The sequence below is a fragment of the Lactuca sativa genome, chromosome 9 (genome assembly GCF_002870075.4).
Source record: "Lactuca sativa cultivar Salinas chromosome 9, Lsat_Salinas_v11, whole genome shotgun sequence".
NCBI classification, from domain to species: Eukaryota; Viridiplantae; Streptophyta; class Magnoliopsida; order Asterales; family Asteraceae; genus Lactuca; species Lactuca sativa.
Window position 1 is genome coordinate 119164040 of NC_056631.2, and position 10803 is coordinate 119174842.

The window sequence follows — 10803 nt, forward strand, 5'->3', positions numbered from 1 at the left end:
ATTGTGTAGTAATATATGAAAAACAAAAAAAAAAACAAAAAAATCATAACCATTATATCATAAAATAACAAAATAATTATTTATTACATGGAAAAAAGAAAGTGCTACTCTAAAATACATAATCTTCAATAAACATACATCAACCTACTACTCTTGTTTTGTAAAGACATTAATAAAATTCAATGTCGTTTGAAGTTGTTTTTCAAGATGCTCGATCCTTGCTTTGTTTTCCTCTTGTTAGGCGTTCATCATTTCTTTAAGCTCTTCGTTTTGCTGTTTTTGTTTAGCAACAAGATCCCTCATTTCTTCTATTTCATGATTTTTTGCCGGAATGTAAGATACATACGTTTTACCATTCCTATTTCGAACCACATTTGCAAAAGAGCCTAATCCATAAAGTCTTTTTTTTATCATGACCACCAACTATAGAATAAAATAGCTTGTCCTCCTCAAATTCAACACCTTCAGCTTCCAAATCTTCCTGTTTTTCTGTATAGGCCGGCTACAAAATTAAAATATTATAATTTAAAAGATATCAAATTTAGGAATGATATTATGGAGTAGCTACAATATAAAAGTTAATTAAAAATGAAATGAATATTACATGAATTTTTCTATCTTTTTCATTTGTGAAAGTGACCTCATCATGATTCTGTCACACCCCAAAACCGGAACGGCGGAAACGTTCGGGGGTGGAGGACGTCATGCTTAGTATCACAAGACATGCATCATAGTAAGCAAGTAATGAACAACCATTTCATTAGAAAGAAAGTGTTTACAAGGTGTTCGTTCACATAACATAAAATACATAAGCAAATAACAAAACAAGACTTGAAGCTATTATGCTCCATCTTCTGAATTCCCAGCACAAGTACCTGTCTACTAGTATCCTGAGAATACAAGTTATTTGAAAGAGTTGATCGGCAATTAACCTGGTGAGTTCATAAGATTTTAGTGATGTAAGTAAGTTGTAGAATGTTGTTGTAAGATGCAGTTGAAAATGTAGTAAGTTTTGAGTTATGTTTAGAAAAGTTCGCCTGTTCCTCCAGAAAATCCTATATTTCCTACTTTAATAAAAGGTAAGTAAAAATGACTCTACAATCCTTTCTATGAATACTAAATGGATACAAATTATATAAGACACAGAGTAAATAAACAATCAATTGTGCGCATCTTCCCTAAGGCGGAAAACACACATCCCATTGTTTGTTTGATCATTGTGGTATATAACCCTGGTGTATTCACTTGTTACTCATGGAGTTAATTGTAATAGTTCCTTTGTATTTAATAAAAAGATTCTTTAAGAAAACCCTTATTTCTTATAATAAAATGGTGACCACAGTGATTACTTCTATAATAACTTAGTTTATACTGGATTTATATAATCTAATCTCGAATAGATAGTTAATTGTATGAATCTGTCCTAAGCCCACAACCAAACAAGGAACAGGAAGTAAGGCGGAAAGCACACATCCAACTACCTATTGGGTATTAATGATATATAACCATGATGTATAAACGAAGGTATTATAGAGTTAATCACCTAAGGTCGTTTAAGTTTATACTTGTTTAATAAAATGGATTAAACCCTTTACTAGGAGGTTTCTAGTTTTGAATACCAAAAGTTTTGATTTGAAAGGTATGATTTGAACTAGAAAGTTGTGCATTGACTTTGTGTCCTATGACTTGACCCATACCTGGTACTCTTATGATGACTTAATGTATACAAAACATATATATATATATATATATATATATATATATATATATATATATATATATATATAGAATCGAATACATAATAGATTGGGTGAATCCGTTCCAAGCCCACAACCAAGCAAGGAACAGGAAGTGAAGCGGAGAGCACACATCCTATTATCTTCCAGATCATATTGATATATATATATATATATATATATATATATATATATATATATATATATATATATATATATCCTTTGATGTATACATTAAGGAATCATAAGGTTAGCATTATGGTCCCCTTCTACTAAACGTTCATGTTATGAATAAGTTATGTAAATATATATATATAAATAATATCGATTTAATATATTGCTATCACCTCGTGCCTGCTAACCCTAGTACGTGTAATCGTGCCTCTAACACAAGTACGTGTAATGGTACCAGTGTTAAAGCAGATCTGGAAAGATATATTATTATGTTTTATCACCTCGTGCCTGCTAACACAGGTACGTGTAATCGTACAAGTGTTAACGCAGATCCGGAAAGATATATTATTAAGTTTTATAACCTCGTGCCTGCTAACACAAGTATGTGTAATCGTACAAGTATTATGGCAGACCCGGAAAGGATATATTAACGTGTTTTTCCCGGTACTTTGTTACAGTATGTTCCTCTCTATACTCGATATAGTATGTTTATCTTTGTACTTGTTATAGTATGTTTATCTCTGTACTTGTTATAGTATGTCTATCTCTGTACTTCTTATAGTATGTTCCTCCCTGTTTCCTTTTATTATGTATTCTCTTATGTTATCGTGTATTGTATCTAATATGAACCGAACCTCTAAACTATACCCATTATAGTTTACTAGTATGTTTACTTGAACTATTATTGAAAAGACTCGTTTATCTACTAAGTTATGTTTGTGCTTTAAAAACGGAGTTTTGCTAAACTATAAAGCAACATAACTTTAAAAAAGTTTTTGAAATACTTTGATCACTTATTAAAGACGTAAGCAATCATTTGAAAGATGTGTTAAAAAACAGTTACACAATTATCATTGTGTTCGACTTGTATCCCCCCTAAAAGAATTTAAAACAGTTTAAATGATTCATTACGGGGTATGAACTCACCTGATGTGGGTGATTCAACGTATACGCGTGTAAGGATGAGAAGTTCCATGAATGAATTCTCGAGACACAACAAGTCCTGAATGACATATAATGACATATATTGGCATGAATATAGTGTTTGGAAGCAAGCAAATGCAAGGAAACACCTCAGGGGACTAGGAAACACTTTGACCAAGTGTTGGAATCACATGTGATTGACTTAAAGGGTGTTTATGGCCATGGTTTGGTGTTCACGACCATGTGTTTATGGCCAAGGGAGTTTATAGACGTAAACTCATGGTCTAAGATGCATATGAGGGTGTTTGAAGACTAGGGAAGCTTGAGGGACTTTTGTTCTACACAATGATGAGAAAGACCAACTCATTGGAGAGTGTTGAGGTGTTTACGGCCAAGGGAGTTTACTCCTAGACATAAACTCTCTAAATGGTCACATTTAGGGTCCTAAAGGTAAGGAGTCTCAAGGGTTCAAGTGTTCTAAGGTTTAGCAAGAGCATAGATGTGTTTAAGGTCCAAAACTTGACCATACTTGGAGTTTACGACCAAGGGTGTTTATTCTTGGACCGTAAACTCTCTAAATGATGAGTTTGGTGATGATTTAAGGTCTTACAAAGCACAAGGGAGTGTTCTAGCCTCAATTCCAAGCCTTAGGAAGAGTTTATGGCCAAAATGGCATGCTTATAGGGGTTTCCGGCCATGGGAGATGGCTTGGACGTAAACTCCTTTTGGTCTTGCATTATTGATGTTTTCAAGGCTCTAAGCATGAGTCTTAACTAGGTATCACGTATAGGGAAGAGTACTTATTATATAGAGGCTTGAAATGGTCGATATTGGCCAAGAACACTAGTGTGTGTTCTTGCTGTTCTTGGTGAAACTTGAAGATCTAAGAAAAGTTGATTTTCATGGATGAAATCAAAGAGTGTAACTAGGATATGAAGTGTAACAACAAATCAAGGAAAGAACACTTACGTTTTTGATGATCTAAGATGATGAACTCGATGATATTTGAGAGGATTTGGAAGTGTTCTTGAGTTGGAAATGAAATAATGAAAGAAAATGAAGGGATGGAGTCTTATCGGGGGAGTTTCCGGCCAAGGTTGAGTTTACGGCCGTAAACTCCATGTTTACGGCCGTAAACTCCACATGTTGGAGTTTAGGGCTTTAGTGTTGTACAGTGAAGCTAACAGGAATCTCCTAACACTCATAACTTGAATGTACTAGGCTCAGAACACTCAAACAAACTCTAAATTGTGCTGAACGATAGCAGGACTGAGTCTGAAACTGAGTTGAGTTGGCTGACTGAGCTTTAAAAGCAAAAAATTTCAGGTTGTCACAGATTCTTAGTGTGTATATACAGGAACAATTCACTATGAGGTGGCTCATGTCCTAATTTCCTCTTCTGTATAGATACCATATAAAAAGTCCAATATACAGATAAACATATGCAAAAATTGATACGATGTACCATTTAAAAAATTACCAAATCAGAAGCTATCTTTAAATGACATTCGGATCCAGCGTTATGTGTAGGTTTTGCTATTCCATCAGCCACACCGTTACGCCTATTTTTCTTGTTCTGCTCAGATTTTAGCTTGTATTCTTCTGTATTTCATTTTAATTGCCAGGAGTTCCAGACTTCATGTGGAATATGAGCTAGTTTAAATCCATGTTTGTTTCTTTTTGGGCTCCTCATGTTGAAGAGATATTGACCATAACTTTGTGTCGAATTCCTTGCCCAAGATTGCCTCACCAACGAGTCTATTGTTTCATCCCAATAACATTTTTTCTACACATTAACAATATAAACATAAGTTGGAGTGTAAATGTTTACCAAACAACAATTTATCACTTATAGTTAATTACCTAAAACTCCTCCCAATATAATTCATGCATTTCTTTTCTTACTTGTGCCCAAGCATACCCTTCTGGATCTACTCTTTGTTTAAAGGACTGACTAATAAAGTGTGCACAAGGGCCTGGTGGCACTATCCTACAAGTAATCATGTGATGTGTTAAGTTGTTAATTGATATGTAGATGTAAACCAAAATTTAATACATAGAAAAAGTTGTAATTAAAATTTGAATGGTAACTCACGTATTTTTCCAAACATGAACATTTAAACGTCCATTTGTTCCATAATCTTTAGAGGAATTGTTTTCACCTTCTACCCTTTCCACGATAGATCCATTTATGGTTGGTTGTATTGGTGATGGGTTAGATTCTAGGATAGGTGTTGTTGATGGGGTAGATTATGGGATAGGTGTTGTTGATGGTGTAGATTAATCTGGGATAGGTGTTGTTGATGGGCTATATTCTGGGGTGGGTGTTGGGATAGATGTATATGTTGAGGATGTGGTAGTTCCTTTACTTAAAGAGGGTGTGGTAGTTATCGTAGTTGTGGAGGAGGGTAGTGTAGATGCAGGTTTTGAGGTTGTGGTAGTAGATATAGGTGTTGATGATGTGGTGGTGGGTGTTGGTGTTGAGGATGGTTTAGATGATGTAGGTGTTGAAGTTTTGGTTATCGATGTTAGTGTTGACGATTGTATTGTTCCAGTTTCTGAAGATTTAAATGTTTTTTCTAAGGAGGGTGTGGATGTTATAAGTGATGCTGAGGAAGTGGTAGTCATGGGTGATGTTAATGATATAGGTTTAGGGGTTTTGTTGGTAGATGTTATAGGTGCTTTGGATGTGGTTGTTGGTATTAGGAAGTCGATTTCTTCATCTTGTAACTGTCTGTTTACGAATTTTGCAACATAAATCCTGTTGTGTTTCATAACTTGAAGTGCAATGAATTTAATTGGCTTTACACCGGATGATCCTTTTGCTTTCGACGTCGACATCTTTCTGACACAAACAAAAAAAAAATTATATATGAAGGCATTACTTTGCATGCAAACTATTGAATACAATCAAAACCAATTTACATGATGACGATCAGAGAACAAAAAATGATCAATCATAACGACAATAGAAAATTAAATAAAAATAAATTTTAGATGAGTGACAACCTATATCGCCAAAGTCAGTGCATAAACGTACAATGAACAAAGATTTTGATCAATTAACCGCCGAAGATGATGATTACAGACAATGTAAACCTTATTTCTAATCGGTAAACTTACCCTAATATGCAACATAAACGTGTGTAGGTTGGAAGGAAACGAATTGTGAAATTGTAACACCCAGAGTCAGGAAGACTAAGAAAGGAAAGGAAAACCCTAAGTCAAGGGGGTCAACTCGTCGAGTCCATAGGTGAACTCGACGAGTCGAAGCGGGATCCGGGTCGGAGAGTAAGTGACCGACTCGACGAGTCGGAGAGTGGACTCGGCGAGTCCGGTCTGAATTGGGAAACCCTAAATTCAGGACTTGGTGTGACAACCCGATATTTCAACTCTATGTAATGACCTAAAAGTCAAGTATTGTAACCACTTTTGTGATAATGAAACTAGCTTCAAAAATAAAATGTCCAAAAAGTTTTTATTTAATTACCTACTATGTTTGACGTCATTAAACCATGATCGTACGTAAAAAGAACGCCCGAATCCGACTTCGTATATTGAAGTTATGATTTTTGCAAGTTCAGCTTAGCGACAGACAGCTAAAAACTTGAATCAGAGATCGAGCGAATTTTGACCGGAATGACCTAAACGAGAATCGAAGGTCTCGAAAATGGTATTTCAGCGGTAAAAAGTCTGGCTAAAACAGACGTCAGATAAAGAAGTTATGAATTTCTAACGAAATTTTCTTAAACGTGTCATTTTAAAAATAAATAATAAAAATAATTTCAAGATTTGCCGAAGGAATCTAAACGAAAGTTGTAGAGCATAGTCTCACCTACGCGTGGATATAAAAAACAATGAAAACGGAGTTCGTATGAAGAAGATATGAATTTTAGAAGTTTAATAAATAAATAAAATATAAATTTTATTATTTAACCTTGGTATTATCCGAAGGCGAGTCATCAGATAGGGCCGAGTTACGCCCATCGTACTCAAGGCCTAGGCCTCGGATCGTCCACGTCTCGCCCTATGCGAAGCTAGCACCCGTCCCATCCGAACTCCGAGGCAGTCGAGGATCCGGTCATGCGTGACGCACGCGTACGCTCAGCGTACCGAGGCAGTTCCCACCCCCTATAAAAGGGATGCGAGGGTTTCAAAGAAAAGGGCCATTCTCTCTCATTTCTCTTGCGTTGTTGCCTCGTTTTCCGTGCCCGTGCTAACCCGAAGCCCCGGTCACTTTGCTCAAGTCCCGAAGGTCGTTTGTACTCCCGAGATTCCCGAGAAAATCCGTTTTCCCGAGAAGAAATTATGCCCGGTTTTGATCTCGCCTTTCTTCGATCTTTCAAGTGAGTTCATACCCCTTAATTAACCCTTTTAAATATTCTATAAATGCGTTTATATGCTTTCAAGGGGGGGAATACAAGTAAAACACCCGATTATTATCGTGTGTTATATAAAGTTTTATTATACACTTTTATTCAACAGAATCATATTTGATTTATAAACTTTATAGGGAACTTTCGTATGTAAAATATATCACGATAACATTATATCTTTTGAAACGAAAAATGTTGTTATATAGGTATAAATTAAACACTCTGTTTTGGATTGCATGTATATGTGTCCAACTTAGGCACCATAAAAATCTATACTTTCATAACAAGGGATTCATTTTCTAGGGATTTCTAAACAAACGAGACACACTTTTAGACAGCTATAATAGATATAGTTTTACGAGAACATTACTAACTTTTACATACTAGAACCGCGATTTTCAAGAAGTCACTTTCACATACAAGAACAAACGAGCATTTTAACACGTAAATCTGTTTTTATACTAAGTTTTGTGAGACATTAACTTCACGTACGTTCGAGTACACATTTCAAGTCCTGTATTATATACCAGAATCCCTTGGAGGGGGAGCATGGTGTTTGTGTATAGATCTATACGGGCTTGACAACCCGCGCACTAACTGTTAGCTATAGTCCACCATTTGGGGTGAAAAATTAACGTCAGAACATTCCAACGCCTGAAGAACGTTGTGTATAGGCAATCCGAGTCAATAACATGGTTATAAAACTCACATGGGGTATTAAAAATACGTTGATTTACGAGGTTTTTCAAAGATATTGGATATTTTATACGTACATACATTTTCTAGAAACAAACATTAGTCTTGATAGAAGGCTACATTCATACTAGTAGAAAATATGGGATTTTCTAGGAACAAAAAAACAAAAACAAAACATTTCATTTCATACAAACATTGTCATTTAATACTTATGAAACTCACCAGCTTAAATGCTGATCTACTCTTTCAAAACTACTTGTATGTCCCATGGATTCAGTAATTACAGGTATCAAACAGCTTTTGAAGAAGGGACGCTGCGTCGTCAGTTTAACTTCATATTTTGGCATCATATTGTAATTGGTTTTGAACATGTACTTTTTAAACAATTTAAACTTTCAATTATATATATGATGGTTGTATTGCTTTCTTTATTATGTATTCATTTGTTATGCTACCACATGAAGTCATCCGCCCCCGAACGTTTCCGCCGTTCTGGTTTGGGGGTGTGACAGATTGGTATCAAAGCAATGTTTATAGTGAACTAAGTATATCGAACCACATAAGATATACAAACTATAAATGCTTAAGGGACTAATACTCTCTGATAAAACATTTTTTTGTTTTACGCCTAAGCCGCGTTTCGTTTAACTTATAATGTTAGTTCATTTAAGTACAAACACTTGCATACAACAAACTTATTTTCATGATTATAACTATACAAGAAGTATTTAGACAAGTTGGACACTACGATTAAGACTCGATATATGTAATCGGATTTGGGACAAATTTAGCATGATCAACTACATTTGTCCGAGATCGGACCAATATATATCGAGGATTGCTCGTAGTAAACAACAAGTCAAAACATACCAAAACATCACGAGAATCAAACACACAAATTTGAATACTATAGGAGTATTTATTACTTAGAATAGCTTAACATACCTGTTTAGTCTTACATGTTCCAAACATTATTCGATTCTTATAAACCCTATTCTCGTACAGACAAATGGCGGGATTTCACCACCCGACGACCCCTACTATCCCAACCAAGGCAACGGGGGATGGATCGAAGAGGATCCCGAGGAGGACGAAGAACCCATAGAACTGGATGATGACTCTGGTACTGACTCAGAGCCGGAAGTGATCAACCCACCACCCGCACAACCTCCCGTCTTCGTAAGGAATTTTCAAGGACCGACTTGTTGGGTTTTGAGCATTCTAACACTCCTAAGTGTACATGCAACCCTAAATACCTTGGATCTATGTTTTCTCTATTATACATGCAAATAAGAACTTCCAAGGTATTATCCTAATCTAGCATACAAAACAATGAGTGTAACAAGATAGAATACATACCTCTTTGATGTAGAAAGTCTTCATGAAGCTTGAGTGCCTAGTGCCCCAAGTGTGACACCTCAAATGGTTCACACAACACCAAATACACTTGGAATAACTTGAGAGAAATCTACAATTCATGAAATCGGCTAGCCCTTCTATTACTCACACTAGTTGCCGATTTTTGTCAAGAATAAGATCTTTATATAGCGTTACAATTAGGGTAAACCCTAATTGTCATGAATTTCCATTTCCTTGGATCCATGGGTTCAAATACACCATGGAGCATCCCTGGACCATCCTATTGGTTTTAGCCCAACTTGATTATCCATGGAGCATTAGCCCACTATACAAGTACGGATGATTTACACAATCAACCCATATATTTAATTAGTCTTCTTTTGATCACTTAATTAATCCTAGATTAATTCTTGATCAATACTAATTAAATAATCTTATTATTCTTATTATTAATATACTAGAACTTATAATATATTAATAACCATAAGTGTCTTATTTCTCTCATTATAGTCTATCCAAGTGCATGATGCCATGCAACCCAAATGGACCATGCCGGGTCATGTCAATTCTTACCAATTATAGTTATGGACTTAGACATTAATCCAACAGTCTCCCACTTGGATAAGTCTAAAACTATTATTGCGTATGACTTCAGGAACCGACTGGCAATAGTAGCTCTCAAAAGCTTCTGTCAAACTCTGACCTTGTAGATGAACTCTGACCTTTGTCAGTGACTTTTCCATTAGATAAGGGATCATATATTCCTCCATTCTAGATATCATATGGACTGAGACATGGATTATAATCATTCTTTCTGTCCATTTGTTGTTTCCCAATTTCCGATTTATGACGACTGACTAACTGAACAAATCAAATCAGTCCTGGCCCGGCCGAGCACTTCCATTTGTCATCATCAAATCATCGAGGGGCCCACAGATATCGCTTTTATCCTGAAGGTAAAAGGAATGGATAAACTTCGACTCATATGGCTTGTTCTACTACTTGTTGAATCATACACAAAGACACGTTTTATAGCACCTAGTTACCAAATGCGTTTTCGTGCAATTAATGTACAACCAACTCATAGTAACAACTCATATCTCTAGGTTTGAAGAATATAAGATATTATCGTCTCATGATCACTCGTGATAAAATCCATGAAGTGATTCCAATGAGCGCGGGTTGAATCCAATACTCAGAACTTATGAGCACTGATGAGTGTTGTAGCCTTTTGTCCAACACCTTAGACCTCTACAAGCCAACCCATGACAGTCTTAGTTTATATCTACTTCCAACATATGACCGACTGTGGATGGTTTGAATAACTTAGTCATTCCGGAAGAATAACCTACTTTATTTGGGAAGTCAAAACATGCAAAATGAAACACAATAATAATTGAATCCAATATGGTATCAAAACCTATGAACATAAATAAAACACCTTTTATTTATCACCATATGATTACACATTATTCATTGTATACTGTTTCAGCTATCAACTTTATTCTTGAATTTAAAACAATAGTTGTCCCATGCTC